This window comes from Dipteris shenzhenensis, chromosome 10 (assembly GCF_047967505.1).
Source record: "Dipteris shenzhenensis isolate YYH24624 ecotype China chromosome 10, Dip_SZ_1.0, whole genome shotgun sequence".
Classification (NCBI taxonomy): domain Eukaryota; kingdom Viridiplantae; phylum Streptophyta; class Polypodiopsida; order Gleicheniales; family Dipteridaceae; genus Dipteris; species Dipteris shenzhenensis.
This window is the reverse complement of record NC_141605.1, coordinates 6,250,570-6,269,927: the sequence shown is the minus strand read 5'-3', so window position 1 is coordinate 6,269,927 and position 19,358 is coordinate 6,250,570. Positions and strand designations below refer to the sequence as shown.

Sequence of the window (19,358 nt, the reverse complement as noted above, 5' to 3'; positions counted from 1 at the left end):
GAGCAAGGCACTCAAAAAGAATTACAGAGGTGCCCTCATACACTACGCACCTTCTCGGTCGGCATCTACAACTAGACATGGCCACCTGGACTCCTTCGAGAGAGCAGCATTGGGTAGAGCAAAATGTGCCCCAGAAGGTCATTACCAAATTTTGGTCTCACTTGTGGACTAGCCATCGTCCACAGAAAATTACATATTTCTTCTAGATGGTGGCCTACAGGAGACTGCCCATTGGCCCATGGTTGGAGCAAATAGGAGGTGCCACCGCTGTGCAAAGAGAGACCTGAAGAACATACTGCAATGTCTATGGAGCTTCCCTGCAGCGCAGAGGACTTGGCAAGGGGCCCTCAGGATTGTGGCTTGGACACAGAGGATGCAGCAGGATTTCACTTGGGGCATGGCAGCCTGGTCGACAGAGGGGTGTCATGCCTATTTGATCGAGATGGACTCACCAGCCTACAAGATTGTTGGACAAAGGGTCTTCCAATCAAGGTGCAGGACTCGAGCTCTCCATCCCTTTAGCAGCATGTACCCTTACCAGAGGATAGTGTTTCAAAGACGGTGTCCAGCATTACTACTTGGAGCATTGGGTTGCCTGTTGCATTGTGGTGATGGGAGGCCAGCACCTACCTCCAGCAGCAACCCTTGTTTGCCATTTGCTAGGATATCATCTATACCTTGCATGCCACATGGGAGTGAGGGATAAGGGGTTCTCACATGACCGCCGAAAGGTGTGCGCATTTCTGCAAGGCTTGGCCTGCAGGTGTAATCTACATGTTGACGGATTCAGACATCTATTGGTCATATAGTTCCCCGCCCTGGTTGTTTGCCCGTGTTTCTGAGATTCCCTAGGCAGTTGGTTTTCTCTAAAGCATTAATAGAAGGTTCCTTTCTTTCAGGGAAAAAAAGGGACAGCGTGAACCTCAAAAATTGTGGAAAAAGTTCTGAAGTATAGATGGAGGTGAATACACAGCGCAAAGTAAAGAGCTTTCAAACAAGCAAAAACTATGTTGCCATATTTTTTACTGAAACAGGTAAGAAAAACTTTTGATTGTAAGAAATGCAGGAAAGTACATATTCTGAATTGTGAAAAATAAGTTCTGAGAGGTTACCTGTGTTTATTCTCTATAGCATCCTAACATGAGGACTAAGTTTAGCAACAGAATCATGGAAAAAGGCTGAAGTGATCCAAAAAAGATTCCTAATAGATGAGCTCTGGATTAAAAGAGAGCTCGCTTTCCAAAGTTGTTAGATAGAAAACATCAGCAGGCTTGTAAGCTCTGCAATCAGACAATAGTAGAATATTACAGGCTGTTTAGATGCAACGAAACTCATCGCCTGCAGCTTCTAGTTTGGCATGTCATACAAATGACTTAAAATTTACAAGTGGAAGTGGAGCAGCTAGAACTGCAACAATGAGTGCATCTTTTCTCACCCCTCCATACATCCTGTTGATACGTCCAAAGGCATTTATAGAATGTGCCACTGTATCATTTTCCCCAACTTATGTTTCACTATGTATGCAATCTTATCTAATATGATTTATCTTTGTGAAGCATCTCGCTCCATCCACTGCTTGATTTCTGAAGATTTTTATCAGATTGCAAGCATGAGCTTTCTAACAAACCCAAAATATGTAAAACAGCTTGTGCAGCATACAAGGATATGCAACAATTAATGCTCTTCTCAATTATCACCAATCATCGAAAGGTAAACTCCATCTTTATGAAATGGGACAGACCTGCATCTCCCACAACAATTTGTCTATGGGCAATCTTAGATTAAAAATCTGGTACTATAAAGATGTAAAGGAGAAGAAGAGGTCTTCCATAGGTTCTGTTCATCGACCTAATGGCAACGACCAGCTTTTTCACTGTGCATGGAGAGCTTTATCTTATTCCCTCTGTAGACCATGCAAAGCCAGTTCTATGTCAGGAATATGACCAGTTGGTGTAGCTGACCCATGCATATGTTTTCTTGGGAGCCATGTTCCTAGTCATATCCATAACTTTTTCTGCCCCCTCACATACACGTTGAGCAAGGTGTTCCAGGGGTGCGCTGGTAAACAACCCAAGAGGCAAAGGCCAACTTTTACCTGTCAATTAAGAACAGATGTCTTTTCCCCTCCTGCTGCACCTGCATGCTTAACCTTCATAGTTTGTGAGTGGACCTATACCCTTCGTGACATCTATTCAGTGGCTGGTTCTTGAGAACCATATCCCTCATCCTGTTCATGACATTTTCTGCTTCATCTACCCTGCCAGCCGCAGTATAAATGTTTGAGAGCATAACATATGGTGATGCATTGTTTGGATCTAGTTCAAACACCTTAGTGGCAGCCCGCTCTCCTCGCTCCACGTCTATTTGGTTTCTGCAGGCACCAAGCAAGGTCATCCATGGTACACCAGTAGGTGCACACTGCATATTCTTCACTAAGTTCTCTGCCTCATCCAACTGCCCAGCCCTACCAAGTAAGTCAATCATACAGCCATAGTGTCCCACGTTTGGACTGATACCATAGTCTTCACTCATGGAAGCCCAGTAGTGACGAGCCTCCTCCAGCAAACCAGAGTGACTACATGCTGAAAGGACACTGACATATGTGACCCCATCAGGGCTGATGCTTCCCTTTTCCATTTTCTCATACAGTTGAAGGGCCTCCTTCCCATGCCCATGCTGTGCATAGGTTGCAATTATCGAGTTCCATGAGACCAAATCACGTTGTAGCATTTCATCAAACACTCTGCGTGCACCCTTGAGGCTGCCACATTTGTTATACATAGCGATAAGGGCATTTGCAATTTGAACATCAGACTGTAGACCATAACGAGCAATTTGTTCATGGATATGCTTGCCTTCAATTAGGGCTGCTTGGCTTGCACATGCAGGAAGAATACTGACAAAAGTGACCCTATCTGGGATCACACCTTCCTTTTGCATTTGATCAAACAAATAAAGGGCTTCCTTGGTTCGCTCATGCTGTGCATATGCTGCAATTATGGCAGTCCATAATATCACGTCTCGTCTATGTACTCTGTCAAATACCTCTTTTGCCTCTTCAAGGTTACAGCACTTGCCATACATGTTAATAAGGGCAGTCACTAGGACTTTTTCTAACTCAAATCCACGGCATATTATGCGAGTATGCATTCTCTTGCCTTCAAGTAGGGCTGTTTGGCTGGCACATGAATCAATGATGCTGACAAAAGTGACATGGTCTGTAATCACTCCCTCATCATGCATCTGAGCAAAGAGCTGGAGAGCATCATCACAAAGTCCATGCTGAGCAAATGCTGCAATGATGGCATTCCAAAAAATCAAATCCCGGTCAAGCAATCTGCCAAAGACTTCCCGTGCTTCATCCAGGCTACCGCACTTGCCATACATGTTGACAAGTGCAGTTGCAACAACAATGTCTGACTCTATTCCAGAACATGTGATTTGTCCATGGACCAGCTTACCTTCAGCTATGGCTGTCCGAGCAGCACATGCTTCAAGAGCACTAGCGAAGGTACCTCGATTGGGGGCAATTCCTTCCCGTATCATCATGTGAAAGACCTGGAGAGCCGCCTTGGTATGCCCATGTTGGCCATAGGCTGTGATCATAGCATTCCAAGAGACCACATCCCGTTCAAGCATTCTATCAAACGTACCTCGGGCATCAACCAGGCTGGCACACTTTCCGTACATGGTTACGAGGGCTGTCCCCAGGACAATATCTGAGTCAAACCTCTTACTGATAATGTGGGTGTGCATTTGCTTGCCTTTGGCTAGGGCTTCCCGGCTGCCACAAGCAGAGAGAACGTAGACGAAGGTGACCTTGTCTGGGAGTACACCTTGCCACTGCATCTTCTCAAAGACTTCACATGCTTTGTTGCCATCCTCATCCTTCGCATAAGCTCCAATCATGAAATTCCACGAATAAATATTGGGTTCCTCCATTTTGACAAACAAGGCATGCGCCTGTTCTAAAGCTCCACACTTCACATACATTTGAAGGAGAAGGCTGCCCAAAAATTTGTTGCTCTCAAGTCCAGTTTTCCTTATGTGACTATGGACGCGCTTGCCATCGGACAGGGCCTTTGCATTGCCAAATAACCGCAGGAGAGAAGCACACGTAGCTACATCCGCCTGCATGCCTGTCCGTTGAAGTTTATCATATGATTTGTGAGGCACGTTATCATCAAAATCATGAAACTGAAACCAGTGTTTCAAATCTTCGGGAGAGCGTATTTTCTTCCCTGAAGATTCCGGAGAGCAGACCTGTTCCGACTTCAAGACAGCCAATGGGAGGCCAGTGACAAGTTGTATACGATTGCTCGTCTCACGTAGGTTTACTGCTCCCCGAAACGTCCTTGCCATCCACAGAATACCGATTCCCGAATGTATTCACTCCTGTTTCCTGCAGTTTGAAATAGCTTAAAGCTTGGAGTTGCCATCCTCCCCCTGTTCACTGGATTCCAGCTTTGTTTGTTTAATCTATACGATTATCTTGCCATTGCTTCCAATTGTCGGAGTGATCTTCAAATGGCCTGCCTAAATTGAATATTTGTTATTCAATTGTGGTCTGGCCAATATGAAGCAATGGCTACGTTTTGGCAAAGCCAAAATTCGTTGTTTCATGAATTAAAATAAACATTTATTTTAAAATGGACTCCCATTAGCCAAATTGAGGGCGCATTCGTTGTTTGATGATATAAAATAAACATTTTTTTAGAATGGACTCCCATTGGCGAAAATGACGGCGCTTTGAGTGGTTGGTGGCACATGTGGCGCATGTGGCAGCACCTTTTGTGCATGCGTTCGTTTGTGTGAAACTTTTCTAATGTGTCCATTTTTTGGTTTACTGTTGTGGATACATAAATAGAAACAGTAAACTGAATGTTCTTTTCACACGTCTTTATATTAAATATCATTTGTATGTAAGTCGTGAATATTAGATTGTGTCCATTTTATTACTTCTTCGTTTTGGTGGTATTTTTCTTACATTATTTTCTCTATAACATCCTTTTAATCTCTCTTACTTTTTGACAAGTATGACTAAATAATGTAATTTTCTCTAGGCACCCCTACTACCTCCGTTTGCTCTTATGCCGAAAAAATAGCATCCCCGCCTAGTCCAAGGTCAACACCCTTTATCCTTGGTAGCCCAAGTAGGCCCCCAAAGAAGAATTTGGTGAAAAATTCTCCAATCAAGAAAAATCCACATCGTTCATTGAAGCATTCTTTCCTCGAAGTGGCACAAGAGGCATACGATCAAGGTGATCTCATAACTAGAATTGCTTTTTACTTCTTAATGAATACTCTTTAATTTGTGTTTTTTTTAAATACAGTGAAGAAGCTTGTTCGTGAAAACCCGGAGTATGTTAACCATAACAACTCATGTGGAACATAGTAAGAAGCATGAAAAACATAAAAGCAAAGAACCAAAACTAGTGCCCTCCAAAAGAAGCAAGAAGGATGTGATTACTATTGATTAATACTCTATTATTTTGACATGGCTATTTAGGCATTTGTGAGAAGTATCTTGGCCGAAAAAAGTACATGGTCTTTCTTTCATTGTATTATTTCAGTATTGGCAAATATGTTATCTTTTGAAGCATTGGAAATATAATTGACATCAATTTTATGAGTGGTTCTATTGTTCTTTCAACTTCTTGATCTTAATTGATTTAATTTGTACATGATATTGTGTTTTCCATTCAAACAATATGCTATTTCCAATCACATTGCACCACAAAGAAATATTATTGTTAAATAATATTGTCGTAAATAGTGTATTAGCTTACTTTCTTCCACATTTGTACTTGCAGCAAGTAAACAAGTGTTGTGCAAAGAGGAAAATGATGAGGTTAACTCCTACAATGGTCCTAATCATTCCCAAAATTTGCAACTACCACCTCATTACTTTCCTTCTATTGCCAAAGCCATAGTGCCATCAAAGGAAAACTATGTAGGTGGGGGCAACTCTCTAGTGCAACTTAGCATTACTCAACTATCCGATTGCACTCATAGATTTGTGTTTGAGGGAAAGTTACTGTGTAAGTATGGTACTTACAAAGTAGTAAATCCAAAATATCCCACTTTCTTGAAAGGTGACCTTACCAATAAGTTTTGCTCTCACACTGTCACTTTACTCGTTCCTTCCACTTACATTCATCAATTTGTAAACTTTTTGCAAGTTGGAGAATTCTATAGAATTGAAGGAGCATGTGTTGTAGTATAAGGGCCAACAGAGGGAGGAACCTCTAGATTTTCTTTACTTGTTGATGCTACCACTTGCATCATTAGAGGTGAACCATTTGAAGGAAACCTTTCTTTATTGCCTATGCACATATGTCTCTTAGGCAGCAGAGCATACAAACTTTGGCAAGTTGAGTATATCAAATGTGATGGGCACAATTGCAATCGTGATAATCAAAGTGGCAAATGAAGAAGGGATGGCCGATCAGATTATTGTTGCGGATGGACCAAGAGATGAAGATCGAGCTGCAGTGAGTTAATCTCAAAAGTTATTTCTTTTCTTTATCATGAAGTATGCTGTCTCACGTTCTTTTTTTTTTTGTAGTTGTCATTCGTGAATGAGAGAGAACCTACATTGACTCAGCTTGTTCAAGAATTCAATGACAAAGGTGTTGTTATGTACATCTTAAAGAACATATCATTCTTAAAGGCAAAGACTACAATTTGTGTATTTGACTTCACCATTTTGGCGGAGGTTGCTGATGGTCCAAGCAAAGATTTTTTGCAAATAGAATTTTCTAACCAAGTTTCTCGACTAGGCTATGGCACAAAGGTGCATAATCTTGCCTCCACACTTTTAATAATTATTCAACCATTAAATAATTCCTAACAAATTGTTGCACAACTGCAGGTATTTGGTATTTTGTACTTCACAAATGTGAATGCAGACTTGTGGAGCATGTATGTGAGACTTGTGGAGGATTTCGCATTAGCAGAGACCCACTTCGACCATATTGCTACTCTTGCAAAGGCCCTAAAAATGTTGAGCAAGTTACTAGCTTCACTGGTGATATAGTTCAACGCAATGGAGAGGTGGTTCCAATTCATATTTGAGGTCCATATGTTGACATAATACTTTCCTTGAGTGTTCCTTTCCTCCAAATGTATGAGGAAGATCTTATGATGGCACGAAGCAAGCTCAAAACAACAAAACCTAGTGGCAGCTTCACCATTAATACTTCTGGATTTGTAATTGCATTTGAGCCTAATGCATAGTATTTGCATTTGCTTGCCATAATACTTTTGTTGTAATGCAACTTGTCAACAACATTTAGAATTTGTTGTTTATTAACATCATTGAAATAAAGTTGTATTCATTTGTAAATATGGAATTGCAAACTTTTCTTCAGAAAAAACAATTTACAAAAGATGAAACTTTTAATAGTTTATATCCCTTCAATACAAATGTCATTGTTTGTCTTATTCAAAAAATTCCAAGCTTTACTTATGAGCACATATTGACAACTCTATTTGAGAACATTGTTTCTGATTTAAATCATTTCGGTGTTCCATGGTATACCTTCCAAGTAATTTCTAACAAGTCATGTTTAACAATAAATGACATGCAAAACTTAGTTCAAAGTTCGTCGACATCACTTGCATTAACTGTTGATATTCTTAAAAGGTTCAACATTATGTTTGATACATCATTTGCTTTACTATGTTATAATGGAGTAATCATCAAGAATACATTCTCAATAGGAGCCACCAAACGAACTAATATACATACTTTCTTGTTAGATCAATCCAATGATGTTTACACACTAACTCCATTAATCCGTTTAAGTAAAAAACGAACATATCAAGTGTGGAATGAAAAGGATGCAAATGAACTACAACAAATATTGATTCAAAATCCTTTGCTCTCAACCAAAGAAGTTGCTTCGTTATTCTTCCAAACTTCAAAAGAACCAACTTATACAATGCAAGCTCTTTTTAAACAAAGTATGCAAAATGCAAAGAAATTTCCTTTACCCAATTACAATGTTGAATACATCAAACTTTGTTGAAAAAGAACAACACATTAAAAGAAAGTCACAACTATGCAAAAGAAAAAGAAATGACAATATATATGAAGAACAATATTAGAAAAAAATATTGGATACCCCATCATTTCCATGTATTTGTTGTGGATCACTGGAATTTCTATCGAAGATGAGAAAGCTCACAGAGCAAAAATCAATATTTTTGCAAACCAATGGACTTACTATATCAAAATCAACTTCAGAAAAACATTACTTGTGTTCTATTTGCAACAAAGAAGTCAACAAAAGAAAAATGCCATTGCTAAATAAGAGGAACATGCAAATGCCTACTAAACTACCATCAACAAGTCAACTAAGCAATTCATATACCTTTTGCTCAAATTTGTGAGCTTTCGTACGAAGGGCAATATGGTCTACATGGAAGTGTTGTGAATGTATTTGCTGATGTTGATAGAGCTCAGCAAGTATTGCCAAGATTCATAGGGCAAAATGACACTGTTGTAGTTGCAATAAAACGTAAGTTATCATACAAACATAGCTACATGAGTGGTACTGTGCGTCCAACATTAACTATGCTTGCATTGGTGGATTTATTACACACTCCTCTATATAATTAAAATAACGTGAAAGTAAATCCTCTTTGGGAAAGTCATATTAAGAATATTCAACAATTCAAAGAGCAATTACAAGATGATATTAAAGAGAATATCCAAATAGAAGAAGATGATATTGCAACAGATACTCTTGTTCATGGCATATATGCAAGCCAACAAGTTGTCGACTTTGAAGATCAAACTATTGTTGTAGCACCTTCTGAAGGATTTTCACCCCTAAGTATTTTTAAAGATAAATATTGTTAGGCATATTAGCTCTTTTCTTTACCATTATCATCATCCACTAGACAATTTCAATATACTAAAACAAATCCTCCCGAAAAGTGCACTTATGTACTAAAACGTCGAATTGGAGAAAATGCACCCTGAAAATACCAACATCTTCTTTGATGACATTATGATGAAGTACTTGAAACGTGTAAATAATCTTCTCGACATATGCTTAGCAACTTTTACGAGCCAATACACAATTGCAACTTCAAATATAAGAAAGAGAAAGAAACATAAGATCATATGCTTCAACAACTACAACCTTCAAAAAGACCCAAAAAATTACTACCGCGAGAAATGCATTCTATTTCTTCCATATCACAATAATGAACTTACTCGATGAAAATTATCAAACATGACATGACATGTTCTTTTCCAACAACAAACACATCATATAATCCAATGAAGACAAGTTTATCAAACTAATTCCAAAATTCCCCACAAGGTCAAATAATACATCAACAACATCGTCTTCAATATCAAACCAAACATTAAACAACGTCGACAAATATGACATTGGGTTAGAAATGCCAAAAAATGCAAAAACAACTCAAGACAAGTCTTTGCTCAAATATTCAATGACGCCTAACACACAATATTACTATTTTGTGAGATTACTAAACAATGAGCAACGTTTGCTTCTTGAAGACATAATTCTAAAGAAAAGATGTGCTTCGAATAAACGACATCATCTTTTCCTAATAGGAAATGCAGGAACAGGAAAGACATTCACACTACTACTCATAGTACAAGCCCTTTTACGACACTACTCACACAACCATTCATTAGACATAGAGCTCCCCAAAGTGTTATTGCTTGCATACACAGGCAAGGTGGCTTTCAACATTGGCAGCACAACTATACATGCAACACTTCCTTTGCCACTAATGGCATCTCATTACACAAGCCTCTCAGCCGAAAAATTACAAGAACTATCTCAATTGTACAAAGACCTTGAACTAGTGGTATTTGATGAGGTATCTTTAATTGGACACTGTACACTTGTCGCTGCTGACATGCATCTCTGGGAGATTAAGCACAACCACTTGCAACCTTTTGGAGGAGTAGACATTATTTTTTGTGGAGATTTGTGTCAAGCAAGTCCAACAAAAGACTCATGGATATTCATGGACCAAGCAACAAACACAAGATCAATGTCATCATTTTGGACAGACAATGTCCTACTTTATGAATTAATAAAGACCATGCACCAAGATGACAATATATACATAGAAATTTTAAATCGCATTAGAATTGGAGAACACACTATTCAAGACATATCATATCTTAACAATAAATACTTTCGTCAATAATCAATAAAAAAGGAAAACATACCTTACTTATTCTACACAAATGCAAGCAAGATGCACACAATGAGGAGGTCTTCTCATTGCCTAAGGAAAATCCACATATCTTGAAAGCAATTGACAAAAGACACAAGACATGTAGCAAAACAATAAACATTCCTACATCTCCTAAGAGCACATCAGGATTGCACCAAACATTGTACCTAAAGCTGGGAATGATAATAGAAATATGTTTAGGAAACTTGGACATTAGTGCATCGTCTAGTCAACGGTGCCGACGCAATATTCAAACAATCGTTCATCGCAATTGAGCCTCAAATTGTTTGGGTTCAATTTACTAATAATATCATTGGAAGAAAAACTCGCTTCAACAACAAGCACCTCTACACTAAGGGAATGTGTAAGATTCCTTAATTTCTCATGGAATTCAATGTTTGGCATTGTTGCGTATGTAATCTTTGTAGGCAAGGTCGATTCTCTTCTTTTTTTGCTTAGATCAATGTCTCTTGCTAGATCAACTTTGTTTGGTGTTTGTTCAGTCTCTAATTCATTAGATGATGTATTACCAATGTCATTTTCACAAGGGTGTTAGATCTTCAACCAATAGTTTGTTAATTTTTTTTCTATTTTGCTCGATTATTGTTTCGTTGGACTTGTACATGTCATGCCATGTGTTATTAGTGTTGAGTTTGTGTTCTTCTTGAATGAATGGCAAGTACAATAATGAGTAAGCATTGTTCTCTGAAATGATTTTTTGGATCCTTTGCCATGTTGTAGTTATTGAGTTGAATTATACTCTTTTTTTAATTTTTGCTCCTTGTATAGTGTAGTGTGAGATGTATTCTGCAAGAGAAAGTTTTTCCATTGAGATATGGCGTTTATAATATTTTTTTATTTGATCTTCAAAGAACATGTCCGTGCTATTTGGGTCCATTTTCTCAAGTTGTGATCTTCTTTTTAGTAGTAGTGTTCTTTCCTCAGGATTATTTGTGTTTATGTATGTGAACTCTCTTGTTGTACTTGTCAGCACAATCGATAGTGCAATATATATAGCTTGTTGTGCGCTAATGTGTTGAGTGTTAAGTATTGCATTATCCACCTTTCTGATCCTTTCATTTGCATGCGCATTTGTGTCCATGCATGTCGTCATTGCTTCCTTTATAGCATATGTTGTACATTTGTCTGCTTTTGTCATATATGATGTACAATATGCTGCTATGCCATGTGAGTTCAAAACAAATTGCAAGTCCATGTTTGCACGCCATAGCTTTGAGATTGTAGGATTGAAGTTGTTTGTATATATGTCTTTAGGTTCTCTACGTAAGAGCAGTGTTGGTTGTGACAATGTTGATGCTAGTGCTTCTATATATTCTTCATGTGTGAATCTTAATTGTACCATGAATGTTTCAAATTGCATCGTGATTGTCATGGGGTCCTCCAATATTTTGTTTATTGTTTTTGCTCTTTCTTTTATTGTTTTTGTTATGCGCTCGGCTTGTAGAGGCATAAGTATTGTAGTTTCTATCATTAGAGGTTTAGGAAATCCAAATCTGCAACGCTTATTTCTTCTTTTGCATGTTTTTTTGTGTTTGTTTTTTGGAAGATCATATCTTACTCCTTCTATCTTTGAGCTGTCCACTGTTATGTATTTGTCAACAAACGAAATAGTCTCATGTATTGTGGAATTTCCATACTCATGTGCATCTTCTATCCATAACAATCCATGGTCATGTTGACTTCCTCTGCTTTGAAATTTAGTGACAAAAAAATAATCTTTCAGTTTACCAATGATATTGTAGTCTTTCTTTAGTAGATGTTTCATAGCTTGGAACATATGAACATAGTACCTAGCTATGATAACAGGATCTGATCTTATAAGATCCCTAACAAAATGACTTGCATGGGGCACTTGTGTAGTAGTCCTTGCATCTTCTAATTGTTCTAAACATTTTACTAGTGGCTCCCATAATTCTTGAAGAGAACGTGATAGAAAAGTTGGATGTCCCAATTGCCTAATCATTGCAAACATATTTTTTTAAAACTTAAATTTGTAGTCTAATGATGTACGAAGACATGTGAAGTCCCGATAGCCAATGTTTGATTGCAATAGTTTCTCAATATTTATGTCTAATATTGTATCTTTAAGTTGTAATGTCCTTCCTCGTAGTTGTCCTTTTCTCATGTGTACCCAAGTAGAAGACAAAACTTATCGCACTAGGACCTTCATAGTCTTAAAGAACAAGTTTTCTATTGAGTAAGCAAACCATTTGTCATTGTTTATTAGTTCCTGTTGTGCGATCTCTTGATATCTTGTGTGCTTTGGAATATTGTATGATCATTGATGACCATAGAATAAGGTGGGAAAAGAAAGCTCCTCTGAAAACTTGTCTTTAAGCATGCTTAGTGGAGAAAAACCTTTCGAAGGAGCAACAACAATTGTCTTGTCTTCAAAGTCAATAACTTGTTGAGCTGCATAAATCCCATGTACTAGTGTGTCTATGTGGATATTGTCTTCGTTATCTGATGTATGTTCAATGTGTTGGGGTAAAGGGCAGTGTGCCCACCCACTTGTACAGTGCCCATGTATACTCATATATATATAATAGAGGAATAAGCTGGAGTAGCTTTTGCTCCACCACTTTTGGTGTCTCCTTATCCCTTTGTGTATGCTCTCCTCTCTCACAACTGGTATCAGAGCTCATGGCGTTAAATCTACGGGGAGCTTGAGGAGAAGAGCCTAAGGAGAGAGTTCAATGGAGCCATCGAGGGAGCCCAGGCTGTTGAGGCACCTATGAGTGTGTGTTGAAGGACACTGTTGTAGAGCCGTGAGTAGGAGTGGTTGGAGAAGACATCATTTGGGAACTTCATTGCCTCGTTGATGGAGGCATTGCTTCGTAGATACTTGCTGGAGACCGTTGACGACCGTAGGCTTGGGCTTGCTTGTGAAGTGTTTGGAGACTCGGAGATCTGATCGTAGGAGCGTCATTTAGGCTTACTACTACTGCTAAGGCTAGAGCTTTGAGCGATGCATTGTTGTAAGTACGTTGACTGGAGAGGTGTGATGCCGCGCGACTGGCGTTGTAGGAATTGCTCAATGCAGAGGTTTCTACGTTGGGGTGTGCTGCAGGCTGGAGTTGAGGTTGAGCCTTCATTGGAGAGCATTGTTTGGAGAGGGCTGTAGGGAAGCTCTTTGTAGCTGCAGCTTTTGCAGATGGCTCGTGAGCCACTGCGAGCTCTTAGATGGAGTCTTAGGCGATTTTGAAGAGCGTCGTTGCTGTTGGAGAGCGGCTATGGAGTCCGTTGGTTGAGAGGCTACGCGTGACGGGAGCTGCTGATGGAGGCTTTTGGAGCTCGATGGAGCAGTTGGCCTGTTGGCATTAGAGCTTGTAGCTGCACTTACTGCTAAAGGCCATGGACTATAAGGATTCGCAGGTTAAAGAAGCCCAATGATGCGTGCAGCATTAGAATCTGCTATAGGCATCTAGGAAGGCGCGGCTGAGCAAATAGCTTGGCGCTTCACTGCTGGGAGCCTTGTAGTTGTTGCAGGAGGGCTAGAGATCAGCCCATGAGCCCGCTAGCTTGGGGCATTGATGGAGGCTATAATCAACCATTGTTGGAGCCTTGTGAATCCGCTTGCAGATAGTCATTGCTGAGGAGGCCTTGGTTGATGCGTGAGCTGCCTATTGTGTCATTTGGCTGTGTCTTACGACTGTTGGGCTTTCGCTACCATTGACACTATCGAGGTTGCCAATGCACTTACAACGGGAGACGTTGTGAGCCTTTTAGTGGATTGCAGACTCCAAATTGGCAGAAGGAGGGCAGCCTGAAGCTCTTACAGTCCAAGAAGCAATCTCTACAAGAGGAACTTAGTGGCCTGTGAAATGTGATTGCGCCACAGCAAAAGAGTAGGGAGCTTGGTTGTCATTTGGAGAGCAGCAGAGAGCTGTTGGGACATATTTCTGGAAGCCTTAGTTGGAGTAGGAGGTCACAAATGCTCGTTGAAGGAGAGGTTACTGAAGAGCACTTTTGCTCGTGATGCCATTGAAGGGCTTGCTCAAGGTTGCCATTAATCTACCTCTCTATTTCTCTCAATGGCTTTTTCTCTCAGAAGGACACAGGGAAATCTTTCTCCCTCTCTTTCACTTAAGGAGGTCTCTCTTGCTCTTTCTTACACAAAGTATGGACATTAGCTGTGGATAGGCTGATTTGAGGCTGTTGCTTGGACACTTTACGGGACTGGTCATATGCCATTTTGCAGTCTTGCACAAGGAGCTTTCAATTTGTACATCACTTTGGCAGTGGCATTGACACATGCTTTGACAGTGGTACATGCCTGGTTGAGATGCATTGACAGTTCGTTGGATGCATGGTTGTTTGCCTATGTTGGATACATATGGTGGTACGGTGATGTATTGAGATCCGTCAGATTAGCATCATTTGGAGCACATTTCGGGGCTGTTTTGCCAGTGCTTTTGGGCTATTTTATTGTTGATCTGTGAGCATTCTTGGGGCTGATTTGTTGGGCATTGTACTTGCCATTTTGCTGGTATTGCAGTTGACATACGGGGTGATCTACTGGATGTATTTTGACCATTTTTTGGGGCTGTTTTTTGCCGGAGCAGATGAGTGCTGTAAAGGGTAGCAAACATTCAAGGAAGCTGCTGTTGCTGTTTTTATGACAAAATAGCCATTTTCAGGACTGAATATCTCTTTCCTGGTGCAGAATTGCACTTTGTGCCAAACTGGAAAGTTGTAGTTCACAGAATATACTACAACTTTTCTTTTGGAAGCAAGTTGATCCGATATAAGCTGCAGGAGTTACAGCCTCTGCAAAATCACAAAAAGTTGCAGTCTACTGTCTATTTGTAACCAATGTGCAGGAAGCTGTTTTCAGGTGAGAATATCTTAGAATCCAGAAGGATTTGGCTCTTGAGGTCAACTGACAAGTTGTAGATCCTTCTACCAGCTACAACTTTTCTGTTTACAGCTTTGGCATCCGGTCTTTCAGTGAAAAGATATCACTGTTCAAAAACAGGGACAGCGTGTTATTTTGCCCAAAGTGGCTGTGAGGTATTGTTGTAGGAATTTCTCTTGCACAACAGTGAATTGGGAACTCACAGTAAATTACAGAAAGTGATTGGGATCTCACTTCAGTCCAAGGGCATTATTGGCATTTAGGCAAGTCACTTTGGCACATTTGGCAAGTGGTGAATGCTTGATTTTGTTGCCAAAGGATTGTACACTCTTGGTGATGCATTGGTGATGCAGTAAATGCCATTTCGATGCATTATGGATTTGCATTGGTGGATGACACACTGATGTTTATGGATAGTTGAGCTGGGCTCCTATTGCCATTGGTTGAGCAGGCATTGCTCATTTGGTTCAGTGCATTTCTTACTTCAATTGCCAGGCATTGGAAGGTTACTGGGCTGCATATATTCTTGTTTATGCCTCTTTATGGCTGAGTGCTTTTGAGCATTGGATCAGCCAATTTATTTGGAGACCTGATTGGTCTGGACAACACTATATTTTTTGGTCATTTGGGTTACCTATTGCACTATACTGCTCTTTGGTTGTGACCTATTGTGCCACAGATATGGCATCTACAGCTGGTAGTGCCCTCTTTGATATTGAGAGGTTGGATGGATCAAACTTTCAGTATTGGAAAGAGCAGATTTATGATGTGTTAGTGCAGAAGAGGCAACATAAGCCCATTCAATGCAAAGGTGTCAAGCCTAATAGCATTAAACAGAGTGATTGGGATGACATGGATGAGCAAGCATGCTCTATCATTCAGTCATCACTCTCGAAGTCAGTCTACTTGCAGGTACAGGATGGTGTACAGGGTGTAGACTACCATGCATATGAGTTCTACACTCGTATATGCCGGATGTATGACCATGATAGTGTTATGTTACAGCATGATGGGCTGAAATACAGCCTTGATATGCACTCCAAAGGTCGATCAATTGGTAGAAACAGGTCATGTTCAAGGGGGAATTCCAGGAGCAAGTCTAGCTCTCGGACTTGTGTTAGATGTTTCTATTGTGGAAAGTATGGCCACATGAAAAAGTATTGCTGGAAATGGCTGAGAAAATACAAGAAGAAAAGCAAGGTTAAGAATGACAGGAAGAAGGAGAAGAAGCATGTTGAGCTTCAAGGCGTGGATGCCAAGGTTTCCACTGATAGTAGCAGTGATGAAGGCATTCTTTTATCTATGTTTGACACCTCCTTCTTGGCCACTGATGTACCCATTCTTGGTGATTGGATGTTAGATCCATGTGCTTCATGTCATATGACCCCTCATAGGTCATGGTTCAGTGCATATCAGGAATGCATTGTGGAGAGTGGTTTGATGGGCATTGATCATTCTATGGATGTCTATGGTTATGGGGATATCCACCTTGTTATGCCTAGTGGCTCTATTCTTGTTCTACAGAGGGTTAGACATATACCAGGACTTGCTACGAGCAAGATCAGTACTGGACAGTTGGTTGAGGCAGGTTATCATGTCTCTTTGGGTGATCATGCATGGAAGATTGCTAGAGGCAATATGGTTATGGCTAGGGGATCACGGGTTGGATTCTCTTATGCATTGCATGTATCAGGTGTCCGAGATAAGATGCTTATGATTAGTAAGCAGCCATCAGTTAGTTTATGGTATGCCAGACTTGGACATATGTCTACTGCAGGTATGGAAGCCCTTACAACATTGAGATACATTCCTATTATGGATGTCTCTCAAATTTTATGTCATGATTGTGATGATGATCAGCAGTCAGGATCCTCTTTTCTGAGGAAGACAGTCGGTGAGAGGTATCTTGAGCCATTGCAGTTGGTTCATAGTGCAGTTTATGGGCCTATGCCTACCGTTTCACTGGGTGGCGCCTCTTACTTTGTGACATTTATTGATGTTGCTACAAAGTACATATGGGTATATCCGATTCGGCAGAAGCATGATGTATATAATACATTTCAGCGCTTCTTAGGTAATGCTAAAAATCAGTCAAGAAAGAAGCTATTGAGCTTGATGACTGATGGTGATGCAGAGTTTACCTCTTCTAGATTTCAGCATCTATGTGATACACTTGGTATCAGGAGGGTGTTGACCACTCCTCATCTTTCTGCTCACGATGCCTTAGCAGAAGGCATAAATCGGATTCTATTGGATAGGATTGGTAGCATGCTACGGTATGCAGGTCTTACCGAATGCTATTGGGTTGAGGCATGTAAGACAGCTGCATACTTGCTTAACAGGTCACCCAGGAGATCTCTGAATGGTAGAGTGCCATTTGACTTCTTGATAGGTAGGGCACCATGTTATGAGCATTTATGTGTGTTTGGCTGCGAGGCTTATGCTCATGGTTCCCGATCGAGGAGGTGTATCTTCCTTGGATATAGTGAGTCCAGTAGGGACTACAGGTTATGGGATTCTTCAACTAGAGAGTTGATACGCAGCCATAATGTCTATTTTAGAGAGGATGCTATGTTTAGACAGCCCAGGACTGTGGATAGCAGAAGAGTGATGTTCCAAGAGGGTGTAAGTGCACTGATACCTCCGAATTCTATGCAGGGACAGCCCATATCCCTTGGAGTGGGAGGTTTTTCCCACGGTGAGCAGGTTATAAAGTTGGGACAGCCACGATTACTTCTTGATTTTGGTCAGAGACAGTCAGATGTCTCTAGTATTCCACAGGTTTATACTCCTATGGAGATTGTTGATGCATCTTCTATGGATAGTTACAGTTTACTCCCAGGATGCGGAGTGCCTCTTGCAGATGAGGATGAGGCTATGCATGGTGAGGAGGATACCTTGGCTAATGATGCCCGGTATGATCCATTGGCTGGTTATGCCAAGACAGATGTGGTTTCTGCAGTTATTGACTCGGGTCATATTGCGCATGGGCAGGAATCATTGATATGTTTACTTCGTAAGTGCCTCCATGGCCAGAAGCAATCACCTCGAGCTTGGCTTCATAGGTTTGATACCGTTATGAGAGCTCAAGATGTGATGCGCAGTGAGACAGGTTATGGTCTCAGTATTCAGGAGGTCGCTATCCTTCTGAGGTTACTTGCCATATGGTTCCTTATGGACAAGGATGCTTTGCAGTGGGAGCTGCATGGTCTTGATGATGTTTGTCAGATCCTTGGTTGTTTCAGTATGGAGAGGGGGAAGCTGAGTACTCCATTGCCTGTATTGGCTCCATACTTGAAACACAGTAGGTTTGACGATCACAGATCAGTTGAGCAGCAAGTTATGGTTGATATGGCAGCCATAGTACTTCATGCATCCATGACTGTGTTGAGACTTGGTTCTCACATGTTTGCCATTGGGGCTACACTTCCAGTTCTTGCTTCCGTTGCAGTGGGAGTTGGTAGCATGATTATGGTAGATTTTGGCAGTAGGGAAGCGGTTGTGGACATCAGGTCCTTATGCTTCCAGGAGCAGCATGCAGGTGATGCAAGTTGGGTAGACGGTCTATTGTAGGTTATGTGCCTATGGTCACAGGTGGTACAGAGGCATTTTCTCTGCACAGTGATAGTTCGAGTGCTATGGACTTAGCACAGGAGCACGTGATGGTGAGAGTTCACTCTCCCAATGAGATCTGGCATGAGATCTTGGTTGACAGGCATCTACAGCTTGTCATTTTCTATCCTGCAAACCTGATGTCTGCTAGCAGCTTATCCTCTATGCACTTTGCACATTGTAAAGTGCCGATGGGCATAGGATGACGGTCTGGTCATCTTGTTTTTCAGCCTATGGCTGATTGTATTATATGTGTACTATACTCCCTTAAAGGCACACTGCCTTTAAGTGGGAGGTTGTTGGGGTAAAGGGCAGTGTGCCCACCCACTTGTACAGTGCCCATGTATACTCATATATATATGATAGAGGAATAAGCTGGAGTAGCTTTTGCTCCACCACTTTTGGTGTCTCCTTATCCCTTTGTGTATGCTCTCCTCTCTCACACAATGTTCTCACTTTTTTTCTCTCATTTGAATCTCTTGCAAGTTGAGAATGTGGTCATGCCACAAAGCATTTAATTTGACACTGCTTTCCTTATAAAGTGGTGTCTCTAATAGTTCTTTCAAAGAACGTATTGTTAATGTTGGTCTAACAATACCACTCATGTAATTATGCATATATTCTATTTTCC

The 19,358-nt window shown here is 40.5% G+C and overlaps 1 pseudogene across 2 annotated transcripts; it reads right to left on the bottom strand.

Moving 5' to 3' along the window:
- Nucleotides 1–1,240: 1,240 nt before the first annotated feature.
- LOC147897327 (pentatricopeptide repeat-containing protein DOT4, chloroplastic pseudogene) lies at nt 1,241–4,523 on the bottom strand (annotated as a pseudogene). 2 transcript variants are annotated; one of them, XR_015541686.1, is made up of 2 exons: nt 4,264–4,358; nt 1,241–4,139 (listed from the first exon to the last, which is right to left on the bottom strand). The product of XR_015541686.1 is annotated as a pentatricopeptide repeat-containing protein DOT4, chloroplastic pseudogene, transcript variant X2 (transcript). The 2 variants fall into 2 exon arrangements; XR_015541685.1 differs by having other exon boundaries at nt 1,241–4,523.
- Nucleotides 4,524–19,358: the final 14,835 nt, after the last annotated feature.